The sequence below is a fragment of the Trachypithecus francoisi genome, unplaced genomic scaffold (assembly GCF_009764315.1).
Source record: "Trachypithecus francoisi isolate TF-2019V2 unplaced genomic scaffold, Tfra_2.0 Lachesis_group0, whole genome shotgun sequence".
Lineage (NCBI taxonomy): Eukaryota > Metazoa > Chordata > Mammalia > Primates > Cercopithecidae > Trachypithecus > Trachypithecus francoisi.
In genome coordinates, this window is record NW_022681453.1 from 41,004,172 (window position 1) to 41,030,282 (window position 26,111).

Sequence of the window (26,111 nt, forward strand, 5' to 3'; positions counted from 1 at the left end):
CTGGGTGAACAGAGCAAGACTCCATCTAGAAAATAAAAATTAAAAAATAAATAAAATAAAATGTGTTCCAGCTTGGACAATAAATTATATAGTTCCCTTACCTAAAGCCCTAGATGACGAGGAGTATGGACCAAGCCAGTGGTTTTCTATTCTGGTTGCACAACAGAATCACTAGGGGAGAGTTTCTAAGCTTCCAATGCTTAAACTCTACCCTAAAGCAATCAAATTAGAAGATTTGCAGAGGTAGAACCTGATATGGAATTTGGCTGGAGCTTCCTATGTGATTCTAATGTGCAGCCAGGGTTACAGCCACACCATTGGGTGCTCCTGTCACTGAGCAGCAGCCAGTTACTAACAGTGACAAGCATCACCTGGCAGCTTGTGCAAATGAGGAAGTTCAGGTCCCACTGCATTCCAACTGTCTTAGTCTGTTTGTGCTGCTGTAACAGAATACCACAAATTGGATAATATACTAGCAATATAAACTTATTTCTAACTAGGCACAGTGGCTCATACCTTTAATCCCAGCACTTTGGGAGGCCAAGGCAGGTGGATCACTTGAGGTCAGAAGTTCAAGACCAGCCTGTCCAACATGGGGAAACCCTGTCTCTACTAAAAATACAAAAATTAGCCAGGCACACCAGTTTCTCAGCTACTTGAGAGGCTGAGGCACAGGAATGGGTTGAACCCGGGGAACGGAGGTTGCAGTGAGCCAAGATCACATCCACTGCACTCCAGCCTGGGTGAGAGAGCAAGACTCCATTTCAAAAAGAAAAAAAAGAAAAGAAAAGAAACTTATTTCTCACCGTTCTGGAGGTCAGGATGTCCAAGGTGGAGGTGCCATCAGTCTTTGTATCTGGTGATACCTTGAACACTGTTCTTCGGATGGGAGGAATGCTATGTCCTCACATGGCGCAAAGGATGGAAGGGCAAGAGAGCATCCCTTTCAACCTTGAGCCCTTTTATAAGGATGCTAATCCCATTCATGACAGTGGCGTCCTCATGACTTAATCACCCCCCAAAGGCTATACCTATTAATACTCTTGCATTATGGATTAATTTTGCTTATTTATTTATTTATTTATTTATGTTTTGAGACAGTCTCGCTCTGTCGCTCAGGCTGGAGTGCAATGACATGATCTCGGCTCACTGCAACCTCTGCCTCCTAGGTTCAAGCGATTCACCCACCTCAGCCTCCCAAGTAGCTGGGATTATAGGTGCCTGTCACTATGCTCAGCTAATTTTTATATATTTAGTAGAGACAGGGTTTTGCCATGTTCGCCAGGCTGGTCTGAAACTCCTGACCTCAAGTGATCTGCCCGCCTCAGCCTCCCAAAGTGCTGAGATCACAGTCATGAACCACCGTGCCTGGCCAGATTAATTTTGAACATGAATTTTGGAGGGGACACCATCATTCAAACCATAGCACCTACAGACTGAATCAGAATTTGCATTTGAACAGATCCCCTGAGGATCTTGCCCTTTGAAATTTGAGAAGCACCTCTCTAATAGCCCTAAAATCTGACTGCTTCTAAATGACTTGGCCAATATCACTTGGCTGGTAAGAGTCAGACCTTAACCTGAGCAACTGGCTCTCGGTTTCTTATTTTGTTTACTTTTTATCTTTGAAGATGGGGTCTCATTCTGTCACCCAGGCTGAAGTGCAGTGGCAAAATCATAGCTCACTGCAGCCTCAAACTCCTGGGCACAAGCGATCCTCCCACCTCAGCCCATTTTACAGATGAGAAAAGTTGAGGCTCAGAGAAAGTAAGTCATTTGCTGGAGGTCATGAAGGAGCCAGTTACGAGCAGCAGGCCACACCAAATTCGGAGCCAGTCACTGGGTTAGTTGAAAGGATCCCAATGCAAGCAAAATGCAGATACGCTGAGTCCAGGGAAGAGAAATTAAATTCCGTTTCATTTTGCTTTTTAGGGCAGAAGAAAGGGCTAGAAGAAGTAAAGTGGAGATGAGAAGGATGTAAGAGGAATTTGACCATCTAGAAATTGAGGCACACTTTATAATTCTGTCTTAAAAAAATATTTGGGGCTGGGTGCAGTGGCTCACACCTGTAATCCCAGCACTTTGGGAGGCTGAGGTGGGAGGATCACTTGAGCCCAGGAGTTTGAGACCAGAGTGGGCAACATAGCAAAACCCCCATCTCCACAAAAAAAATTTAAAAGTTAGCCAGGTATGGTGGCACGCACCTGTAGTCCCAGCTACTCGGGAGGCTGAGGTGGGAGAATAGCTTGAGCCCAGGAGTTTGAGACTGCAGTGAGCTATGATCTCACCACTACACTCCAGCCTGTACAACAGGGTGACGGCTTGTCTCAGAAAACAAAAACAAAAACAAAACAAAAACAACAATAAAAAAACAGATTTGGGGTGTGTGCCCTAATCTGCTGGAGATAAAGAGGACCAGACTGACCCTAACCCTCTGCAGGCTTCAAAGTGTCTCCCAGTGTGTTGGATGGTGTCACTTGAGGTCAGTTTCCAGGAAAGATACCAAGGTGTACTATAAGAAACCACCTTGATATGTGGGGCTTAAGACAAGCCTTTGTTATTGCTCTCAAGTCTATTTCTCAAATTAGGTGTGTCCACTGATCTGGGTCCAGCGGAGCTCACCTCCACTGGGCTCACTCAGACATCTAACATCAGTGACAGGTTGTCTGGGGCCGTCTAGTCTTAGGTGGCCTCACTTACACATCAGGAGGCCAGCAGGCTGTTGGCTGAGGTGATGGTGAGGTCTCAGCCTTGTGTCTCTCATCGTCCAGCAGGCTAGCTCAGGCTTGTTCACATGGCTGCTGTGTAGTTCCAAGGGACGGAGCAGAAACATGCAAGGCTGCCTGAACAGATGCAGTCAGCCACACTCAATCAGCTGCGTATTATTCATGAGGGTTCCAGCACTGATTCAAGAGGTGGGAAAACAGGCGCCACCTCTTGATAAGGACTTGCTGCAAGGAATGGGACCTTGTGGCCATTTTTGAAAAACAATTTACAGATTGATCTATGGAAGGAGAAATATAAAACAATAGGGACAAAAAATAGATAAATAATGAGAGTAAAGGAGAGGAGGTTGGGAGTGGACAGAGACAGAGAGACAGAGAGAAAGAGAGAGAGAGAAGTGAAGGGGTTAAGACTTCACATGGAAAGATTTTTAACTTGCCAGATTAGATTGGCATGTTACAAAGACCACTTGCTCATCTTGGTGTGGAAGATGGACATTTTGGGGAGAGGATTTTTGTAGGATAGGGGAAGATGAGATTCAGGAAGTACAGTTAGGAGATACTGAGCAATCCAAGCACAAAATGATGGCTGAACTAAAAGGAGACTATAGGACTACAGAGTAGTGAACAGACTGGAGAGAGCCTTAAAAGGAAAATGTTCCAGGATTATGTAGGAGAGGGCAGACTTTCCCGCTACCCTCTGAGGCGTTTGATAATTGCATCTATGAAATCAGCTGATAGTAGGCAGATGAACAGGTGATATAGTTTGGGTATGTGTCGCAGTCCAAATCTCATGTCGAATTGTAATCTCCAATGTTGGAGGTGGGGCCTTCTTGGAAGTAAATGCTCGGTGCTGCCAAGTGAAAATAGCACTCAGGCAAAAGTTCTCTCAGCAAGGCAATTTACTTCTATAGAAGGGTGCGTCTCTGGATGGAGCAAGGGCGAGAGCACACCGGACAAGGGAAGGGAAGGGGTTCTTATTCCCAACACAGGTAGCCCCTACTGCTGTGTCTTTCCCCTATTGGCTAGGGTTGAACCACACAGTCTAAGCTAATTCCAATTGGCTATTTTAAAGAGAGCGAGGGTATGAGCCAGAGTGGTGGGGTGAGTAGTTTTGGCTGGAGGGACAGTTACAGAGCAGGTGACTAAGGATTACTAAGGACAGAACAGGTGACTAAGGATGCCTAAGGACAAAACAGGTGATAGAGGCTAGGAGGGGGTTGTTTACTGAAACTATGGGCAAGGAAGGTAAAGAACGAGGAAGTTACACTTTAAAATGGAGAACAAAGAACAGGGAAGCTAAACATACTGACATATTGGTCCTTTGAAGAACTCAGAACTTACTGTACTTAACAATTTTTCTCCCTCTTAAATTTTAAAGGAAGTTAACAGGCTAAGCCTTGAAGAAGAATTTACTATATTCTACAGCCTGGTAGGAGGTGATTGGATCATAAGGGCAGATTTCTCATGAATGGTTTAGTACCACCCCCCTGGTACTATCCTCAAGATAGAGATAGTGAGTGAATTCACAAGAGATCTGGTCGTTTAAAAGTGTGTAGCACCTCCTGCCTCTCTCTCTTGCTCCTGTTTTTGCCATGTGACCTGCTGACTTTTTTGCCTTCTGCCCTGATTGTAAGCTTCCTGAGGCCTCCCCAGAAGCCAAGCAGACATCAGCATAATGCTTCCTGTACAGTTGCAGAACCGTGAGCCAATTAAACCTCTTTTCTTTATAAATTACCCATTCTCAGGGTTCTTTTGTTGTTTTGTTTTTGTGGCAGGGTCTCACTCTGTTGCCCATGCTATAGTGCAGTGGTGCAATCTCTGCTCACTGCAACCTCTGCCTCCTGGGTTCAATCAATTCTCATGCCTCAGCCTCTCAAGTAGTTGGGATGACAGACATGCACCACCACGCCCGGCTAATTTTTGTGTTTTTAGTACAGATGGGATTTCGCCATGTTGGCCAGGCTGGCTCAGGTATTTCTTTATAGCAATGTGAGAACGGACTAATACCACAGGAGAAAAGGTAAACACATTTATTACATGCTCAGAGGCATTACATGAAAGAAAAGTGAATACCCCAAAATCCAGTAAGATCTAGAAGTTTAGATCCTCTCTTCATGTATGACAGGGGAGGGGGCTTTGGCAACTTAAGGGAAAATAGATGATTTTGGGGAAAGATGAATGGGCCCTCAGAAGAATACGTGACAACCTGTGACAAAGTTTGTCTTGGTGTGGCATCAACCTCCCATCCCTTCTCCTGTGATAGGAGCCAATCTTCCCTGGTTGATGATGAGAGTCCAGGGAGGGGATTCATGACCACTGAGTTTCTTTTGGAGGAGTCCTCTTTAGGCAGATAAAGGGAACCCAGAGAAAGCTCTGCCTGTATTGGTATTCCCCAAGTGCCCTTGGGCCAAAGCAATCAGAATACCAAATCAGCATGTTTTGGGGTGACACTTCCTGAATGCCTTCATTTGGTAATAGCTGCAAGAAGGCAGAAAATTCTAGAATGTTGTCTGGAATTTCTAGCTTCAGTGAGATGGATAGTTGGTGGTACTATTCAGCAAGATAGAAAACCTTGGTTAAGGATAGTTGCCTTCATTGAGCACAAAATTTGATTCTAAGCTTCCCAGCAGCAAAGGCAAAAGGAAAACAAGATAAATGACCTCATCTCAGCATTCCCTAACATGAGCCACACCAGGGCACTATAGAAACCAAACTTCCTCATAAGGTACACAAGGAGAATTGACTGAGGGGATCTCCGCAAAAAGGACTGCAAACCAAATAAAAGACAAGGCCTTTGGCAGCAGTTCTATAAAAGATGCAGAAATGTTCTTTGCAGGCCTGTTCAGTATATCAATATCGACCCCTGATAAAAGCCGAGAGCAAGATATTAAATCACAGCTCTGTAGAGTCATTTGTTCAAAAAAAGTCAGTGTAATGGCCTCTGGGTACCTCACTTGCTAAAGAGTTTTGAGCTCCCAGCATCTAGAGAAGTGAGAGATTGGACAAATGAAAGGCACTTGCACTAATTAATACATCTCATAAACTTGAAATTAGGAGTTCAAGACCTTAGTGTGCAAATTAGTGCCCCAGGATAATTTTAATGAGAAAAATATGAAAGTCCCAATTCTAGCAAATACCATTAACAACATAATCAAATAACTTAGGGCTTCATTTTTAAAATGCTGAAGCAATTAGAATCCATTGTGGGCCAGGCGCGGTGGCTCACACCTGTAATCCTGCCACTTTGGGAGGCCAAGGCAGATAGATTGCTTGAGGTCAGGAGTTCAAGACCAGCCTGGCCAACATGGTGAAACCCCATCTCTACTAAAAATACAAAAATTATCCAGGCATGGTGGCATGCCTCTGTAATCCCAGCCAGCTACTTGGGAGGCTTAGGTGGGAGAATTGCTTGAACCCAGAGGGGCGGAGGTTGCAGTGAGCTGAGATAGAGCCACTGCACTCCAGTCAGAGCAACAGAGCAAGACTCTGTCCCCCCCCCCCAAAAAAAGAATCCATTGTGGGTTTTTTTTTTTAATTAAAATTTTTCCTGATTACTAAAGTAATTCAGGTTTATTATAGAAACTGGGAAATTTTGGAGAAATAGAAAGAAAAAGTCACCTCTAATCCCAGCAAAGATATCTAACTGTTAATATTGTGAGAGATATATATATATATACATATATATATACACACACACACACATACACATACGTCTTTCCAATCATTTTTCTAGGCCTACATATAATATTTTTCTCTTAAAAGAATTAGGATAAGGCTGGATCAACTGTTTTATATCCTGCTTTTTTTTACTACCTTTGCTAATGACAAATAGAAGCCTTTGTTTTAAAGGAATTTAATGTTCCAATGACTTCTCTCAATTTCTCAAAATTTGTGTTTTTGTCACTCGTGTGGACTTTGATGTAGTAACTCTGCTTGTCCTACTAGCTTTCTGAAAAACAGAAGAGAGGTTGGCGAACTTGACTTTTTCTTGCCAAGGACTTAATTGTGTCATTTATAATAGAGATCTTGGGGCCTGGCATTTTAGTACATTGAGAAAGAAATATGTTAATGTGTTGTCCTTCACAGAGAGTACAAGAATAATTAGCCACCCCAGGGCCACTCCTAAACAGGTTGTTGCAGCCTTGCTGCCTCCCTTCCTGGGGAACTTTCCAGAGGGAAATTCTTCCCTAGTAAGTATTCTACTGGCACGCAACTCAATGCTTCCTTTCTTCTCCCTGCAATGTCACTGTGGTAGATTGTAAAAAGGGACACAATACTACTTCTCTCATCAGAGTTTATTTTCTAAGCCCTTGAATCAGGGCTGACCTTGTGATTTTTGTAGATCCATAGAAGTGGTGGATATGACAATGTGTCAGTTTGAAGCCTGGGACTTAAGAGGTCTTACTATTCTTGTTGCTCCTTTCCACCAACATGCAAACAAGCCTGGGCTAGCCTATTGGGTGAGAAAAAAACATGTGGAGAGAGGCCCCATTCATTCCAGCCAAGACCATTATAAACCAGCAGCCCCAGTGACCATGGGGGAGCCCAGTGGAAACTAGCTAAACCCAGACCAGACCAGAAGAACTGAAACTGATGACTTACTAAACTGAGAGTTAAATAAATGGTAGTTGTTTTGAGTTAGTAAGCTTTAGGGTAGTTGATTACACAGGAAAGGCTGGCTGATACAATCACTTGGAGCAGGGGCAGAGGTTGCTTTATTCTGTTTACGATAAAGTAACAATGTAAAAGCATTAATTGCATAGCACAAGGTAGATAATAAGCATTCAACAAATGGCATTAGTATCAAATGAGATCCGCGTATTGGCAGGGCTGGTACCTTCTGGAGGCTTCTGGGAAGAATCCATTTCCCTGCCTTTCACAGCTTTCAAAGGCTGCCTGGGTTCCCTGGCTTGTGGACACTGGATAAGACACAAAGACACAAAGGCAAAAACTATATCTATTTTGATTATGGGCACTAGTAGGTGGTCCCTAAATGGTACTAATGCCATTTGTTGAATGCTTATTACATACCTGGTGCTATGCAATTAATGCTTTTACATTAATTGTTACTCTATCATACACAGAATAAAGCAACCTCTGCCCCCGCCCCAAAAAGATGTGCACATTTCAATACCCAGAACCTGTGAATATGTTTTCTTACATAGCAAAGGGAATTTTGAAGATGTGATTGAGTAAGGCTCTTTAAATGGAGAGATTTTTCTGGATTATGCAGGTGAGACCAATGTAATCACAAGGCTCCTTATAACAGGGAGGCAGGAGGATCAAAGTCAAAGAAAGGAGATGTGACTATGGAAACAGGATGGAGTGATGTGCTCTGAAGATGGAGGAAGGGGCCACAAGCCAAGGAATGCAGGCAGCCTTTGGAAGCTGTGAAAGGCAGGGAAATGGATTCTCCCCAGAAGCCTCCAGAAGGTACCAACCCTGCCAATAATACATGGATCTCATACTTCAGACCGCTAAGACTGTAAGAGAATACATTTGTGTTGTGTTAAGCCACAAAATTTGTCACAGCAGGAATAGTAAGCTAATACAACTTTAATTCCCATGAAACCTTATAAAGTACACACTACTGTCATCATTTCCATTTTACTTATGAGGAAACTGAGCCTCAGACCAGCTCAGTAGCTTTCCCAGCAGTTAAGTTGGCAGCACTATGTCAAAACTGGCCTCCTACACTTTACACTCTAGAGCCTCCCACTGGGTCAGAGAAAGACCACTGGATTTGGAGTCCAGATGGGAAACACCACTATAAAAAAATGGGAATGAGGAGTTTGATCAGATGACTTCAAATGATCCCTTCCTGTTCTAATTTTCTGTGACTTCTAAACACTGAATCAGCATCTTTCAGTGCCAGGTTCCCAAACTTGCAAGAGGAGCAGGTAGGACTCAGAGGGGCTCAGTCACAGCTGAAGAAGGAGTCAAAAGAAATCTCTAGAAATGGAGTGTGGACCAAACTAGGGCCTTTAAAAAAGATAACAGTGGGCTGGGTGTGGTGGCTCACACCTGTAATCCCAGCACTTTGGGAGGCCAAGGGGGGTGGATCACGAGGTCAGCAGATCGAGATCATCCTGGCTAACGTGGTGAAACCCCGTCTCTATTAAACAAAAAATACAAAAAAATTAGCAGGGTGTGGTGGCGGGCATGTGTAGTCCCAGCTACTTGGGAGGCTGAGGCAGGAGAATGGCAGGAACCCGGGAGGCAGAGGTTGCAGTGAGCCAAGATCGCGCCACTGCACTCCAGTCTGGGCGCCAAAGTGAGACTCCATCTCAATAAATAAATAAACAAATAAAATAAAATAACAGCTGTCAGAATTCTAGTAGATAGTGCCACGGCCCCCTTAAATCCACAGAATGAACACCGTGGTGGCCTCCCCATCCTCCACCTGCCCAGCTCTGATGTGTAATAGCTCAGGGTTTGCATGGGTTCCACTTAACCGCCCAAATTTGGATGAAATGTCAAGCAGGCTAAAGCGGTAAAGGAAGGGTTCTGGTCTCTGAACATCACCAAGCAGAGGCTATACTGGCACAGACCCAGGGTGCTGTAAGGGAGGCCCCTGACCCAGGGAAGGAACCAGAAACGAGAAAGTAAAGAGATCTGCATTACAGGCCCAGCTCTTCCACCACAGGGCTCTGAGGCCTTGGCCCTTCTCTGGGCCTCATTTTCTTCATCTGTAAAAAGAGTTTCAGAAGTCTTTAGCCCCAGTTGATATTTGAGCAACCTCATGAGAGACTTTGAGCCAGAACCACTTAGCAAATCAGCTCCCAAATTTCTAACCCACAGAAACTGTGAGATCATAAATGTGTGTTGTTTGAAACCTCTCAATTTGAGGGTGCAGTCATCCACTGGTATCTGCAGAGATTGGTTCCAGGACCCCTTCAGATACCAAAATCCATGGATGCTCAAGTTCCTGATATAAAAGGATATAGTCCCCAAAGTTATTTGGTGCTGGTAATCTGTTTAGGGATTTTGAACTTGGAATTCATGTAGGAATTTCAGGTGGCCAAAGTTTTCTAGTGAGATTATCCATCGTTTCCATTATATTATCAAAGGAGGATGTAATGCAAAATTTTTAGAACTACAGGCCTACATTATCTTAAAGGTTCTTCCCAGCTTCGGCAATCTGTCATTCTAGATGCCTCACGACAGTGGATTCACTATAAGGAATGCATTCAAATGCAGGCATATAAGGTGCAAATCAAGGAAGTCAGAATTGCCCCAAGCCTTCCAATTTTATGTAAAATTCAGAATTGTATATAAATTCCAATTGCATATTCCCTGTACAATAATTCTTAGGTATACTAACCTTTGAGAACCACTGAGCTAGACTGGAAGAAGACACAAAGAGAAATTCTACAATCTCGTATTTTGGGCACTGAAACCATTCTGCTTTAAAAGAACTATCATCTAGACCCCCAAACCAAAAACTGCACTGTAAAATAAGGTTTCTGTCATTCCGAGGGTGTGCAAAGCACTGGTGGAACAGAGGAGAAGCAATCAATACTGCCTGGAAGGGACATGGGAAGCTGAGGAAGGCTCCAGAGAAGGTGATGTCAGGGCATGGCAGGGAGCTCTGGGCAGGAGGAGAGCACGTGCAGAGACCTGCAGGCTCAGATGCCAGTGTTCACCATGCAGGGGGAACTGGGAGGCATGTAGAGAGGTGAAATGGTGAGAGATGGGGCTGGGGAGAAATTGGGACTGGATTTTCAAGGCTTTGTGAGCTGTGTTAAGGGCTTGGCACCAGCACTGGTAGGCAGGGCAGAGGGTATATACACACACGTGGGACGTCAAACAAAGCTCTGGGCAAACACACCCCTGAGCTGAATGGAAGAAGAGCCTGGCTGGGTCTTAGGTAATTTGGGAACAGCCCCCCCTGCACATTCTCTATATCTCAGCCCAGGAGACCGGCTGGAGGCAAATAAAGCCTTCTTGGGGTAGCTAAGCATTTTATATATTTTATACAGTATTTTATATCAGGAATTTGAGCATCCATGGATTTTGGTATCTAAAGGGGTCCTGGAACCAACCCCTGCAGATACCAGGGGATGACTGTACCCTCAAATTTAGGGGCTTCAAACAACACACATTTATGACCTCACAGTTTCTGTGGGTTAGAAATTTGGGAGCTGATTTGCTAAAGGGAGCTAAGCTCACTTTGTCCAGGGGTGGCTTATTAGATTAATAGTATAGCCCTGCAAGAAATGAATGGAAACCTACTTTTTACACACGTATTAGTTATCTATTGCTGCATAACAAACTACACTATCCTTGGATTCCACATCTGTGGCTTTAACCAGCCATGGACCAAATGTATTCAAAAAATAACAACAACAATAATAATACAATAAAAATAATACTAATAAAAAAGAATACAGTATAACAACTATTCATATATAACATTACATTGTATTAGGTATTATAAGTAATCTAGAGATGATTTCAAATATACAGGAAGATGTGCATAGATTATATGCAAATACTATACCCTTTTATATCAGGAACTTGAGCATCCATGGATTTTGGTATCTAAAGGGGTCCTGAAACCAACCCCTGCAGACTGTACAGACAGGGGACGACTGTACCCTCAAATTTAGGGGCTTCAAACAACACACATTTATGATCTCACAGTTTCTGTGGGTTAGAAATTTGGGAGCTGAATTGCTAAGTGGTTTTGGTTCAAAGTCTCTCATGAGGTTGCTCAAATATCAACTGGGGCTAAAGCCTTCTGAAAGCTCATGTGGGTGAGTGGGGCCTCCAAGCTGCTCACTCACATGGCTGTGGGCAGGAGGCCTCAGTTTCTCACCACCTGGGCTTCTCTGTAGGGCTGATTGAGTGTCCTCAGAACGTGGCAGCTGACTTCCCTCAGAGCAGATCCAAGAGACAGCCAGGAGGAGGTTACAGCCCCTTTTATGCTCTGATCTTGGATGTTACTAACTGTCAGATCCTCCACAGTATTCGTTACAAGTGAGTCTCTAAGTCCAGCCCACACTTAGTAAGTCCCTAAGTCCAGCCCACACTTTTTAAAGATGGAGTGTCGCTCTGTCGCCCAGGCTGGAGTGCAGTGGCATGATCTCAGCTCACTGCAACCTCTACTTCCTGGGTTCAAGCGATTCTTGTGCCTCAGCCTCCTGAGTAGCTGGGATTATAGGCAACTGCCACCACGCCCGCCTAATTTTTGTATTTTTAGTAGAGATGGGGTTTTGCCATGTTGGTAGGGTTCATCTTTTGAAGGGAGAAGTGTGAAAGAATATTGAACATATTTTTAAGCTACCATAAGCCAATTTAAAGTAATAATTTTAGGAATATTCTCAGGTGTGACAGCCCAGGCAGCCACATTCGTAGGTTAATGATTATCAGATTCATTGTACATACAAATCATCTGGGGGTGCTTGGTAAAAGGAAAGATTCCTACGTCTACCTCCAAAATATTCTATATTAGGAGCTTGGGAGTAGGGCCCAGAAACTTGCCTATTTGCTAAGTTGTCAGGGTATTCTAACAGAGATTATTGAGGTCCAGGAATCTGCATTTTGGTAAGTCCTCAAGGTTCTTTGGTGCTGGTAATCGGTAAAAATACCCACCTCAGAATTGACAATAATTGCCAATTGGTATGGCAGTTTGGAAATTCTAATACATTTGGGAATAACTAAGTGGTTAGAAGGTCGGTCAAGTACAGAGGCCAGAATAAAGTAGCACATGGGCACAGCTCTCCATGAAGACCCACACGGAGAGAGGTCAGCAATGACAACACGTTTTCTACTCTCCTGGACCAAGTCCCTGGGAGCTTCTCAGCACAGCACTCCAGGCAGCCACCTCTAGCCATTCAGAGTTGGTGTAGGATTTGCAACCTATTTGCAATCCTTGACCTAAGGTCACACGCCCAGGAATCCACTAGTTCTGACACGTGACAGTTCTTTAGAGTTCTGGTCAGACAGAGATTTCTTCAGCATGCACTGAGAAGGAGCTGAGCACAGCTATGATCCATTTTATAATTGAATGGGGATAATGGGGTGGGAACGGGGGATAGGATCTTGGAGGATAGGAGGTGTACTTGGCCAGCACTCATCCCTGGGAAACTTTGGTCTGGTTCAAATGTTGAGACACTTAAGTAACAGGCTCAGGATAGAGGCCTGTACTTCCCCCTGATGAGGAACAGGATTCAGGAGGTGGGCCAGGGGCTGGCCCTTTGTTTAGTTAGTGCTGTCTGGTTCTTCATGGAGCTTTCAGGAAGATTGCCAGGACCCTCTGTGAGTTTCCAGGCATTGTGGGCCCCTCTTGCTCTCTTTTTATGGGATGGTTTATGTCTGCTCCTCAGCCCTGGGAGGGAAGCCACACAAGAGTTGCTAAGCAGCTGCTGGAGCCTTTCTGTTTTAAGCCAGGACACTATTGTCTCTTTCTTTATTTCCCATAAGGAGCCGTGACCCAGGTGGTTACTGAGCTGCCCCCAAGTCTTCAGCACTATTGGTCCAGAAAAGGGCAAAGAGCGAACAGAGCCATCAAACAGCGTGAGGAGCAGGTGAGGGGTATGAGAGCCCAGCATTAATAACTGTGGCAATGCCTGGGCCTCACGCCCTCCTGTACACACCACGCCCCTGCCAGTTCACCTCCACTGTTCAGGGTCTGATCGCCTGGAGGATGGGTGTGGCTTTTAATGCAGGGACCCGCAGGTTCACATCCATTTCCCCAGGGGCTTCTGTGGGCTGCAGAATCAGGGAAACGGTTTGGGAAATAGTTCCCCAAGAGGCTTGACATGGCATTGTGTTGAACCCCTGGAAAACCTTACCCCCCAAACCTTCCTCCCTCTGCCGCTTGTCTCTAACTGAGCTGTTTCTAAGGCAATTGTAGCTATATAATTTTCTATTTTTTCCCCACACTTAATCATGCTCCTTGTTTAAAAAAATTTAGAAAATAAAGATATGAATTAAAAAAAAAACACCCTACACCCAAAGATAACCACTGTTAACATTCTGAGATATTCCTTCTATGCTTTTTCTCTCTCTGCATGCGTGTGTACGTACGCGTGTGAGTGTATTTATATATATGCATGTATATATATAAAATCAGGCATCATTGATATTTTGGGTGGGATAAATCTTTTTTGCAGGGGGCTGTTCTGTGAATTGTAGAATATTTAGCAGCATCCCTGGTCTCCCTACCCACAGATGCCAGTAGCACTCCCCACCCCTACTTGTGATAACTAAACCTATCTCTAGATATTGCCAAATGTCCTCAGAGGGACAAAATCACCCTCTGTTTAAAATCACTGCTTTGGCTGGGCACGGTGGCTCACTCCTGTAATCCCAGCACTTTGGGAGGCTGAGGTGAGCAGATCACTTAAGGTCAGGAGTTCGAGACCAGCCTGGCCAACATGGTGAAACCCGGTCTCTACTAAAATTACAAAAATTAGCTGGGAGTGGTGGTGAGTGCCTGTAATCCCAGCTACTCGGAAGGCTGAGGCAGGAGAACTGCTTGAACCCGGGAGGCAGAGGTTGCAGTGAGCTGAGATCATGCCACTGCCCTTCAGCCTGGGCAACAGAGTGAGACCCCATCTCACTCTGTGAGATAAAAATAAAATAAATAAAAATAAAAATAAATCACTGCTTACACACACACACTCACTCACTAAATGAAATCATATTGTAAATACTTCCTTGTCTTTAAAAAAATTTACCATGCCATGAACTCTTTCTGTTGCCAGTTATTAGGAATCTACGCACCATTATTTGCAATGACCACAGAGCTCCCCGTCAGCTGGGCTCAATATGAAGTAACGTACATCACCATCTCATTATTGGACACTGTGTATGTATGCCGCACAGCCTGCGTTATAAGCTGCATTTTAAATTTAAAATATCGTGAACGTCTTTCCATGTCATAGCTGTGGGATGTTGACCAAGTCATTTCACCTCTCTAAATCTCCATTTCCTCTTCTGCGGAATGGGGGGTGTACTGTGAGAATCAATGACCAGGACAAGTGTTTTGTGCTTAGCGCAGACCCTGGTACAGGGGGCACCCGCAATAGAGGGCCACAGCTGTGTTTAATGTCCTTGTGATAGTCCCTACATCATGACTTCTAAATGGCTTTTTATGGCCATCTCTCCTATGCAGATACCATACATTATTAAATTAGGCCCTATAGTTGGACTTTTAGGTGGTTTCCAAATTTCCACTATCATAAATCCCTCTGCCATTAATACAATTATGCATCGTTTCCATTGATGTCTGGGGAAATTAGTAAAAGTGAATAAGCCAATCCACCTATCCTAACCTGGGACTTATGAAACAAAAGACAAATTATTTTCTTCATAACCCAGTTTTAGACAAATTGTATCCCCTTCCTCCTGTTAAGTTCTGCCCCCAGCGCCTCTAGACCTGCTCGTTTATCTGGTCCTGAGTCACGTGCTAACCAGCACTGTAGGGCATGGTTCCTAGGCTAAGCCCAGGTTGGTCTTTTACTGCTCTTATGCCAAGCCCAAGACCCCTTCTTTCTGCCTTGAGACCACCCAGGGTTGTATACAAGTACCTGCAGGATTCCTCTTCTATTTGGTTTTTAAGTTTTAGGTGTACAACATTTGATGTATATAATGCATCTGTACAGTTTAAAGAGTGATAATAAAATGAATATCCCTGGACAAGCCTGATGGTGCACACCTGTAATCCCAGCACTTTGGGAGGCCAAGGTGGGAGAATTGCTTAAGCCCAGGAGTTCAAGACCAGCCTGGGCGATATAGTGAGACTCCCATCTCCTCGCAAAATAAAATTTTAAAAAGTTAGCCAAGTGTGATGGCACATGCCTGTGGTCCCAGCTACTTGGGAGGCCAATATGGGAGCATTGCTTGACCCTGGGAGGTTGAGGCTGCAGTGAGCCATAATTGTGCCACTGCATTCCAGCCTGGGTAACAGAGCAAGATGCTGTCTCAAAAAAAAAAAAAAAAAAAAAAAAATCCCTGTGTCTACCACCCAGGCCAAAAAATAAGAGTCAATACCCGAAAGTGCCTAACAGCGTGTGTCTCTCCCGCTTCCTGGCTGTCTGGGGTGGAAGGGGAGGGTCCACTGGGAACACCCGAGCTAGCCCCTTACTGGCTCTGTGGCCTTGGGCATATTAGTTAACTCTGGGAGCTGATAACAGGAGTATCTTCTCTTTGAAATGGAAGATGGACCCACAGATTAAATGAGATGCTCTTTGGTAAACCTTGAGCCCAGAGCTTAGCACCAAGGAGGTGCCCGAAGCACAGTAGCTAATTGTTTTTATCATGGAGGAGAGTTTCTGGACAGGGAATTCAAGAACATGGTTGTCGCCTGGTGCTGCCAGCCCCTTAGTTCTGTGAGCCCAGGCAAGGCAAGCCCTGGGCGTCAGTTTTCTCAGGTGGGAAGTGAAGGGGCTGGACTCACTAGAAAAGCTCTAACTTCCTTTCCAGCTGTGGCCTGTTGAACTTCTACTAATCATTAAGCCAAGGAAAATGGGTTACAATGAAGCAAGAACTTAACAGAGGGTCACCGTTTACAGTGCCTTTAGCTGACTCCTAGAAACAGTGTGACTGGCCCAAGAGCACATGGTCAGAAGGTAATAAACGAGTTAATAATGATAATACTTCCAACACTTTTTCTGGGGGATGCTAACCTAAGAGCTGCATGTACGCCCTTTTATTTAACTCTGAAGTTAAACAAATCTATCTGATAGATTGTATTTTTATGCCTATTTTATGGAAGTGGAAACTGGGGCTCAGAGAGGCTCTACGGCTTCTCCAAGGTCATGGAGCCCTGGCCTTTTCCATCTGCAACCCTGTGCTTAAACCAGCACTGCTCAGACCTTAACGAGTGCCTGCATCACACGGGGATCTTTTGGAAATGCACATTCTATTGCCGCAAGTCTGGGGTGGGGCCCAAGATCCAACATTTCTAACAAATTCCCGGATGGTGCTGATGCTGGTGGTCTTCTCATCACCCTTTGAGTACTGAGACTCGACCACTGTTGCACTCTCTGGGAGCCAAGCTGAGCAAGGGACTCAGGGTCTCAGACTCTTTGGTTTCAGTTAACATCAACTTCCTGGCTATTTTTATCGCATCCCAGGAAAAGAAACTGTGGGCATCACACACCAAAGGAGACTGCTTCTGGGTCAGACATACCAGAAGGGAAACGTTTCCTGTTGACAATAAGGTTCTAGTTTCTCCCTCAGGCAATGTTTATTTTTCCAAGCATTTGTTGAAACCTCTGCTTCATGTCTTGTCCTACTGAGGACGGTGACTCAAGACACAAACTCACAGTTGATTTCAGCCACACACCTTCATGCTAGCATTGGGCATTCAACCCATCCCGGGTACACTGTCAGATCCCAATCACGGCATCACATTTATTTTGGCTACCACTAAGGGTCTGTGCTTTATCCTGCTAGCCGTGCCCATCAAGTCTGGAAGGGAATTTAAATATAGGCTACTCCCAGAAAAGAAGGCTTTTATTTGTAGAGTCCAGAGGGAGACACAAAACGTTTCTTTTTCCCCCACAAGTCATCATTTAGTCCATAAAAATGTGCATTTGGGAACCCCTCCTGTCTCTGGTCTCCCTGGGTCCCCTCCGCCCGTCTCTCCTCTGTCCCCAGTCCTGCCGTGGTCCTGGCACCATTTTTCTGTCTCTCTGCTTTCCCCCTCCCAGGGTCCTGGCTCCATGCTGAAATAGCCTGTCCTCTAGGGTCTTCAGAAGGAAACATCAAGACTGGACAAACGTGTGTTTCTCTTCCAGAACGGTGATGCGTCATTCTACCAACAGGGCTTCAGTTTCCTCTTTGCGGAATTGCATCCATGTCGAAAAGGACCAAGAGGGGTATGGGCAATCTCAAATTCTGATTCTGCTGATACCGTTTCAGCAATGTTCCATGTGGTGTGAGGCCATGATGAGTTCCACCCCATCATGGGATGGGAACGGGTGCAGCTTGCCCTGAGTGACAGGGAAGGGGAGTGGCCTCACGTCAAACCAGCCGAACAGAAGAGGGCGGTTACAGCATGCACAAGAATGTCTGCGTGATGGTGGTGGGAATGCCTCCCAGACCTGATATTGTGCTGCAAAGTGACAGCGAATATGTGACAACTGCAGATGCACTCGTAAGAACTGCAGATGCTTTTGTAGTTCTTGAGTGTGATGATCGGGTACTCACATGCATGTGTGAGATGTGCCACCCTCGAACCTCATTTTGAAGTCAGCACATTACTGTCTGACACGAAAACAAACCAAAAAACTGTAGACGCTGTTCTCCTGAGGAAATATTGAGTTATAATTGTTGTTGACCAGTTTGGCATGGGACTAAGTCTTTCCACCTTAATTTCTTCCCATGTGCCACAAGACCTTCAAGCCTTTGGTCAATACTCACTACTTCAAAGTTCGGAAAGGCCTTCTGTGAATCCAGGCTGCACGCAAATACCCACAGAGCCAGCGTCACAGACTTGTGACCCGCACAGTCACACGGGGCCCCACTCTTAGAAGGGCCCTGCACTTGTCACAATGCTCTGCCCACACCCTCTGGAAATTCAAAATACATTTTGAACAAAGGACCTACATTTTCATTTTGTACTGAGCCTGGCAAATTATGTAGCCAGTCCTGAATTCCAAGGATAGCCACTGCGTTCTCAGATCTCACTTCTTTTTCCTTCCAATTAAAACAAAGTTTCAAGTCTGTTGCTGGTCATGGCAGAACCATCCAAAATCAGGAACTGAACTCAGAGCTGCAAGCTTGGTCTACCTGGAGGAGGAGTTCCTCTTCCTCGGCCAGGACTCTCTGGAAAAAGACTCTGGAGAAGAGGGTGGGGAGCTGTGGTGGGGCCCAGCTCTGCGCCTTCAGATATTTTAACTAGGAGTCAAGGAACCCTGCCATGCCCCACAGTCTGGTGGCAATATTTCTCTCTCTGCCAGAAGTACAACTTAAATGTCTCTATCTTCCGGTCCTAGGGAAGCTATTTCATTCTGATCAATTTGGCCTGCATTTAATGGATAGTCCTATGCTCAGAAGGGTGTTATATGAGCCCCAGCACAGAAGGGGCTAGTGGTAGAGTGTGAAGACACATTGTCCCACAGTTTTCAGGGACATTATTGGGACAACTGGGGCAATTTGAGTATAGACTGTATATTTGACACTATTCTTGTATCAATGTCTGTTTTCTTGGGTGTGATGAGGGTCTTTCTGGTTATGTAGGAGGATGCTCCTTGTTTTGGTAGACACATTCTAAAGAATTTATAGGTGAAATTCCATGAAGTCTGCAACTTACTTCCAAATGTTCTGGGAGAAAATGATATATGTAATATATATATTTACATGAGAGTTTTCCTCTGAAATCTCTAGATTCTAAAGTCTAAAGATTCTCTAATAATGGATTTATTGTGCATTGTGCAACATTGGAGCTTTGAGGTTGGAGTAACCTCTATTTCATGCTGGCTTTCGTCCACGTTGGCTATGGAAGTTTGCAGTCATTTCTTTATTAATGAAAACTGACAAGTGGACACTATTACCAGCTTGTATTGATCAGACTTTACCAGAGGAAATCCAGGATTCTTCGCATGGACAACTGTGTCAATAAAAACAAATTTCCTCTGAGAAAATAAAAATAAGTAATAAAGACTTAGGTTGGGCATGGTGGTTCACACTTGTAATTCAGCAGTTTGGGACACTGAAAAAGGAGAATCACCTGAGTCCAGGAGTTCGAGACCAGCCTAGGCTACGAAGCAAGACTCCGTCTCTACAAAAAATAAAAATAAAGACTCTCTCTCTTTCTCACATAGCTTTATCTATCTAATGTATCTTATCTATCATCTATCTACCTATCCATCTATCTGTCTATCTATCATCTGTCTATCTATCATCTGTCTATAAAGAGAGAGAAGAGGGAGACAGATAAATAAAGTAAATATGGAGAAATGTTATTGATTGGTGAGACTGGTTGAAAGTGTATATATTTTTTCAATTTTTCTTTGGCTTGAAGCCCTTCTAAATAAAATGTTGGGAGGGAAAATACACTATTTCTCCCGATGAGGTTGTCATCACTGGGAGATAAGATGGTTACCCCAGAAGCAGATCCTGAGATAAAGGTTCAAGTGCAACTTGTTTATTCAGTAAGTGATCCAGGAAACAACAGTGGAGAAGTGAGGTGGGAGAACGCAACCAATAAGGAGAATATCATCAAGTCTTTGCCATCATCAAGTCAAGGGGACTTCACACCTGGGAAACTCTGGAGTCACATAGAATGCCTCAGGTGAGAGCCAGGGTATTTATACCCAGTGCAGTCACAGGATGGGGGCTGCCCCTATGGGTATGGTAGCCAGAGAAGGCCCCGAGCAGTAGGTATTCGGGCCGAGCAGTAGTAAGGCCTGGCGTCTGCTCCACAATATTCCATCCATTCATTCAACCGACTTCCACCTAATGGATCCAGGTCCAGGACCTCACTAGGCACTGGGGAAATAGTCCTCATGAAGACAGATACAACCTCTGCTCCCACAGGAGAATGAGAACAAGTGGGGAAAACAAACAAAAACCAGGTAAACAAAAATTGACAACAGAGAGGAAATTACAATTCACGTAGTCATCTAATCATTGAACTTTTAGTAAGCACCTATTGTGTGTTGGTCATAATTCCAAACATAGGGAATATATAGATGAAACAAGAATTGTAAGTCCTTAAGCAATTCATGAATTTTTTTTTCTTGAATGGAAACAATCTAGCTGAAGTCCTCACAGCTCCAGAGGGGTGAGACACTGAAATCCAGCTGCAAGGATATTTAAAGAACAGGACCATTGCTTACATTTGGCTAGAAAAGCCCCTCTCTCCACCCCATCCACCATCCTCCCAGGGTGCTAACTGTAGCCTGAAAACTGATCCCGAGGACTGTCCTTCAGTTAACTGAATTTTCTCCTGAAACAATGGCAGCAGAAGGGTATACTTTGGGCCAAGCATGGTAGCTCACGCCTGTAATCCCAGCACTTTGGGAGGCTGAGGCAGGTGGATCACTTGATGCCAAGAGTTTGAGACCAGCCTGGCCAACATGATGAAACCCCATCTCTACTAAAACTACAAAAATTAGTTGAGCATGGCAGTACATGCCTGTAGTCCCAGCTACTTGGGAGGCTGAGGCAGGAGAATCACTTGAACCTGGGAGGAGGAGGTTTCAATGAGCTGAGATTGTGCCACTGTACTCCAACCTGGGAGACAGAGCAAGACTCTGTATGAAAAAAAAAAAAAACAAGGGCACACTCTGGCTCTGCTCTCAAGTCCCAGGCTCTTCTGGGTTTTGTGGTGCCTGTAAGAATCTTGACTCTCCCCAGAGGAAAGAGGGCACCTGGGGTCCAGCTGTGAAAAATCACACTACCTCCCTTTCTGCCTGGCTACCTTGGAGACTCCCAAACGTCGCCCCCTTGTCATCTAAAATTAGAGACATCCACAAAATCTGGTTCAACTCCCTCCTGAACACTAAATGAATAATTTGTACTAGAGTCATCATTTAACTGATTATGGCAGTATGTTGTGTGATTTCAGCATCAAACACATTGCACTTCCGTCATCATGTCCATCGGGCAACAAAGACAGAGATGAGGTTACATCTCATCTCATGCCTCTCAGAGATGAGGCATGTGTTACAAACATCAAACGCTGAGCTTTGGGTAGTTGCTGCCATTTTTTATTTGCTTTTCTGTTTGTTTTGTTTTTAATGTTAGGCACGGTGGTTCAAGCCTATAGTCCCAGCTACTCTGGAGGCTGAGGCAAGAGGATCTTTGAAATCCTTGAGCCCAGGAATTCAAGGCTGCAGTGAGCTATGATCATACCACTGCACTCAAGCCTGAGCAATATAGCAATATAGCAAGACCCTGTCTCTAAAAAATTTAACCACCTGACAAGGGAGATACTACGATCATGGAAGTGGTTTTCCCAGGGCAAGCCTTATCCATTGCACTCTAGATGTGCTGACTCCTGCAGTTTCCCCAAATGTGGGAAACTCGACTACATAATTTGTGGTAGTAGGGGACTGCGTTCATGCTCTCCCCTACTAAAAAATAAAAAGTTAAAATTAAAAGATAAATAAATAAAAATTCCACTAAACTAAAAACAAAGAAATCCAAAGGCAAGAATTAGCAGAATTATCTGCTTTGAGAATTACACACCTATTGTTCTGAGCTTGTTTCTCCAACGTGGTGTGGAATGAATCCTTTTCTTTCAGTCAAGTCTCTATTGCTTTCCCATAACTTAGATGAGGGAGACTTACACTTTTTAAAAGGAAGGCCTAGGAAAGCTATCCATCTGGGCTGTGTGTGGTTCCTGAATGGTGCCAGGCTGGCAGTAGAAGCTGTGACCTGAAGGTTGGCTCAACCCCATTCTTCACTGGGCCGTCTTTGAGCAACCCACACCCACACCCACACCCACACCCTACATTGTTCTATGTTCAAGAGGTTCCTCAAAGCCTCTCTTCTCTCTCTCCCTCTTTTTTTTTTTTTTTTGGTTTGAGGCAGTCTCTCTCTGTCACCCAGGCTGGAGTGAAGTCACACAATCTCGGCTCATTGGTTTGAGGCAGTCTCTCTCTCTCACCCAGGCTGGAGTGAAGTCACACAATCTCGGCTCACTGCAGCCTCCGCCTCTCAGGTTCAAGCAATTCTTGTTTCTCACCCTCCAGAGTAGTTGACTACAGGCACGTGCCACCACACCCAGCTAATTTTTCTATTTTTTGTAGAGACAGGGTTTCGCCATGTTGGCCAGGCTGGTCTCGAACTACTGGCCTCAAGTGATCCGCCTGCCTCGACCTCCCAAAGTGCTGAGATTACAGGCATGAGCCACTGTGCCCAGCCTCTTCTTTCTCGTTTGCAAATAATCTATCTCAGGGCCCTGTGGGCTCTGCATCTGTCTAGACTGTGCTCCTCATAGCTGGCCTCCAGCTGCTCCACACAGCAGTCACAGGGAGCCTCCTAAATGCACATGTACTGATGGGGGCTTCTCCATCAAGGCCATCAGCTGCTCCCTGTGCTCCCCAGGAGGAAGCCCTTACTCCTTGACATAACATCGAAACTTCCACCAGGACCCCAGCTCTCCAGCCCCAGGCCCTTCTCTCTCTTCCTCCAACTCTGCATCCTGGCAAAGAGAATTACCTGCTGCGCCTCTAACAGTCCAAGACACCTGCAAATACAGTTGCCTCTACCTGGAAAGGACTTCTTCCTTTTGCCCCCTCACCTTTCCAAACCCCTCTTTTCACGTAACCCATTTTCCCTCCTTTCTCTAGACTTTGCTTAGATGCCATCTCCTCTAGCTGGCCTTGCCTGACCCCTGACACTTGGGTGAGATGCTACCCATGGGCTCCCCAGTCACAGCAGCCAAGGATGGGTTTGTAGTTTACCTGTGTCTCACAGAGCTCCCAGTGTGGAACACAGGCTCGATAAATGTGTGAATGATATGTGGATGAGTATGTAGACGGACATTTGCTAGGTACTCAGTTGGCCACTGAAATGGGGTTGTTCTAGATCGGTGCTGTGTAAGTGGGCGCCATCAACTGATACTGCTTGTCCACTGGCTATGATCGATTTGCAACAAATTAAGTACAGACATTGAGCGTGTTTAAAAACTTGTAAAGCACTTTAACTGAGTGCTTTTATGTTTGCTGAATCTAATAATAAAAAAACACTGAGCTCATATTTTGTATGCCTTGGTTTTATTTTATTTTTTAATTATGTCAATTGTATTTTACTGTATTGGTCTGCAATGGATTAGAAATCTCAAAAACTGGCTGGGTGCAGTAGCTCATGCCTGTAATCCCACCACTTTGGGAGGCAGAGGCGGGTGGATCACTGGAGGTCAGGAGTTCGAGACCAGCCTGGCCAACACGGCAAAAGCCCCTCTCTACTAAAAATACAAAAATTAGCTGGGCGTGGTGGCAGGTGCCTGTAACCCCAGCTACTCGGGAGGCTGAGGCATGAGAATCACTTGAATCCAGGAGCTGGAGGTTGCAGTGAGCCAAGATTGTGCCATGGCACTCCAGCCTGAGCAACAGAGCAAGACTCTGTCTCAAACAACAAAAAAAGAAATCTCAAAAACTGACCTTTTATCTCCAGATAATTTGAGAAGCACTGTTCTATACTGTTCCTAGGGCAACAAGACAAATGTGTGTGGGGTCTCAGTGTGTGTGTATGTGTGTATGTGGTGTTTGTGGAGTGGGGGACAACAGGAAAGGGAAGAACTTAGAAGGTAAACTTGGTTGAATCTGCATTTGCAGGGAAGCTTCTCCATATGATAACGTCAAAAGACTTTCTCAGAATCAAATACGCCAGAATAAACAGCTTATAAGTTGTCTTCTGAACCTGGTGTCCCCAAAGGGAGAATAAATTGCAGCTATTAAGATCATCCTATTCATCTAACTGACCGAGACAGCCCCATGCATGTGGGGGCCCATGCCATAAAAATGTGTCCCCCTCAAAAAACAAACAAAACCCCAAAATTTTAATAAATGGTTATTTATTCTGAATGCAAAATAAATAAATAAAGCGTCTTTCTCACTTACTTTGGAGACACGATTTTTAAATTTGTTTCCTAACTTTCCCCAATCTGGCTTCCATTAGAGAACTATTTCCCAAATTAACCTCTGTGCCCTCTCAAGTAAAGAATGCAAGAGATTTCTACCAGCTATTTTCTCCCATTTCAAACATGCCACATGTGTTTAACAGGAGTCAGAGATTTCCAGGCTAGAAGTGGTAGTAAAGGGATCTTTTAGCAATGATTCTTTTTTTTTAAATGACAGGCACCCCTTTCGCCCCAAAAAGTCTCTCATGTTGCTATCCTGAGCCAAATGTTTAATTGATGCTAAGGAATTTTACCTTCCATCACCTTCCAAGTGCTGAGCAAATGGAGTGCCAATAGGCTATGTGATGGGGGACCAGGGTAAAGATTGAACTTTATCTGTGCTCATGAAGAGAGATCAGATAAGTCACCGGTGGCTTCAGCAACACTGACTTATCATTCTCCATACTTATGAAGGAAAAGGTCAAAGCACACGGTGGTGAACATGCATTTGAGGCCCCAGAAACGGTTTTTTTTTTTTTTTTTTTTTTGAGACGGAGTCTCGCTCTGTCGCCCGGGCTGGATGCAATGGCCGGATCTCAGCTCACTGCAAGCTCCGCCTCCCGGGTTTACGCCATTCTCCTGCCTCAGCCTCCCGAGTAGCTGGGACTACAGGCGCCCACCACGGCGCCCGGCTAGTTCTTTGTATTTTTTAGTAGAGACAGGGTTTCACCGTGTTAACCAGGATGGTCTCGATCTCCTGACCTCGTGATCTGCCCGTCTCGGCCTCCCAAAGTGCTGGGATTACAGGCTTGAGCCACCGCGCCCGGCCCAGAAACGTTTTCTTAACCATGGCCTCTGGAATCAAACACACTGGGTTATTTCTTTGAAGGCAGAGCTAAATACATGTAGTAGAAAAGTTCAGGGTTCAAAGTGTAATTTCAAAAACAAAGAACCAAGTTTCCAACTTAAGCATCAGGTAAATGGACACAGGCCAGGAGCTTAGAAGCAAAGGCACGCCTTTTCTGCACAGACTGCCAAAATGCTGCTGAATCTTCCTTGCGAGAGCCATACCCTAGGTCCACACCCTTCTATTCTCACTCTGGGCTTACTGTGAGGTTTGATTCAATCGATGGGAAAGCAACAAATGTGGCCCAGGCATACACACACACACACACACACACACACACACACACATATATATTTGAGACAGGGTCTCACTGTGTTGCCCAGGTTGGAGTGCAGAGGCACAGTCTCGTCTCACTATAGCCTCAACCTCCCAGGCTCAAGTGATCCTCCCACCTCAGCCTCCCAAGTAGCTAGGACTACAGGTGTCGGCCACCATAACCAGCTAATTTTTCTATTTTTTTGTAGAGATGGAATTTTGCCATGTTGTCCAGCCTGGTCTCCAACTCCTGGGCTCAAGTGATCTACCCACATTAACCTCCCAAAGTGCTGGGATTACAGGAATGAATCACCGTGCCCAGCCCCTCAAGCAGAGCTTTGACTAGTACTGTGCCTTGGCACTTGCCCTTGTTTGCTGGTTGTTGGAACCCTGAGTCTACCATAGGAACAAGCCTGAGTTAGCCACCTGGAGGATGAGAGGCTACATGGAGCAGAGATGAGCCCTCCCAATTGAAGCCCTTCAGGACCAATTAGTCTGCTTAATGCCAGATAGGTGAGTGAGGCCATGCTAGATCATACAGCCCCAGCTGAGCCACCAGCTGCCCACAGAGATCAGTCACATACCCCACACAAGAGGAACCACCCAGTTGACCCACAGGATCATGAAAAATCATAACTGCTTGTCATTTTAAGCCTATGATAAGGTAGTTTGGAAGTTGGAAAAAAAAATCAGA

The 26,111-nt window shown here is 44.9% G+C and overlaps 1 protein-coding gene and 2 non-coding genes across 4 annotated transcripts in view; 2 read left to right on the forward strand and 1 right to left on the reverse strand.

Moving 5' to 3' along the window:
* The window catches only part of SHQ1 (SHQ1, H/ACA ribonucleoprotein assembly factor), a 377,353-nt gene that overhangs the window by 79,810 nt on the left and 271,432 nt on the right, over positions 1–26,111 (reverse strand). The gene's annotated exons all lie outside the window — the stretch shown is intronic.
* Positions 17,852–17,954, forward strand: LOC117084732. Its single transcript, XR_004437633.1, has one exon. It is a non-coding gene; the product is annotated as a small nucleolar RNA U13 (small nucleolar RNA).
* On the forward strand, positions 21,600–21,763 carry LOC117084753. The gene has a single exon (XR_004437652.1). It is a non-coding gene; the product is annotated as a U1 spliceosomal RNA (small nuclear RNA).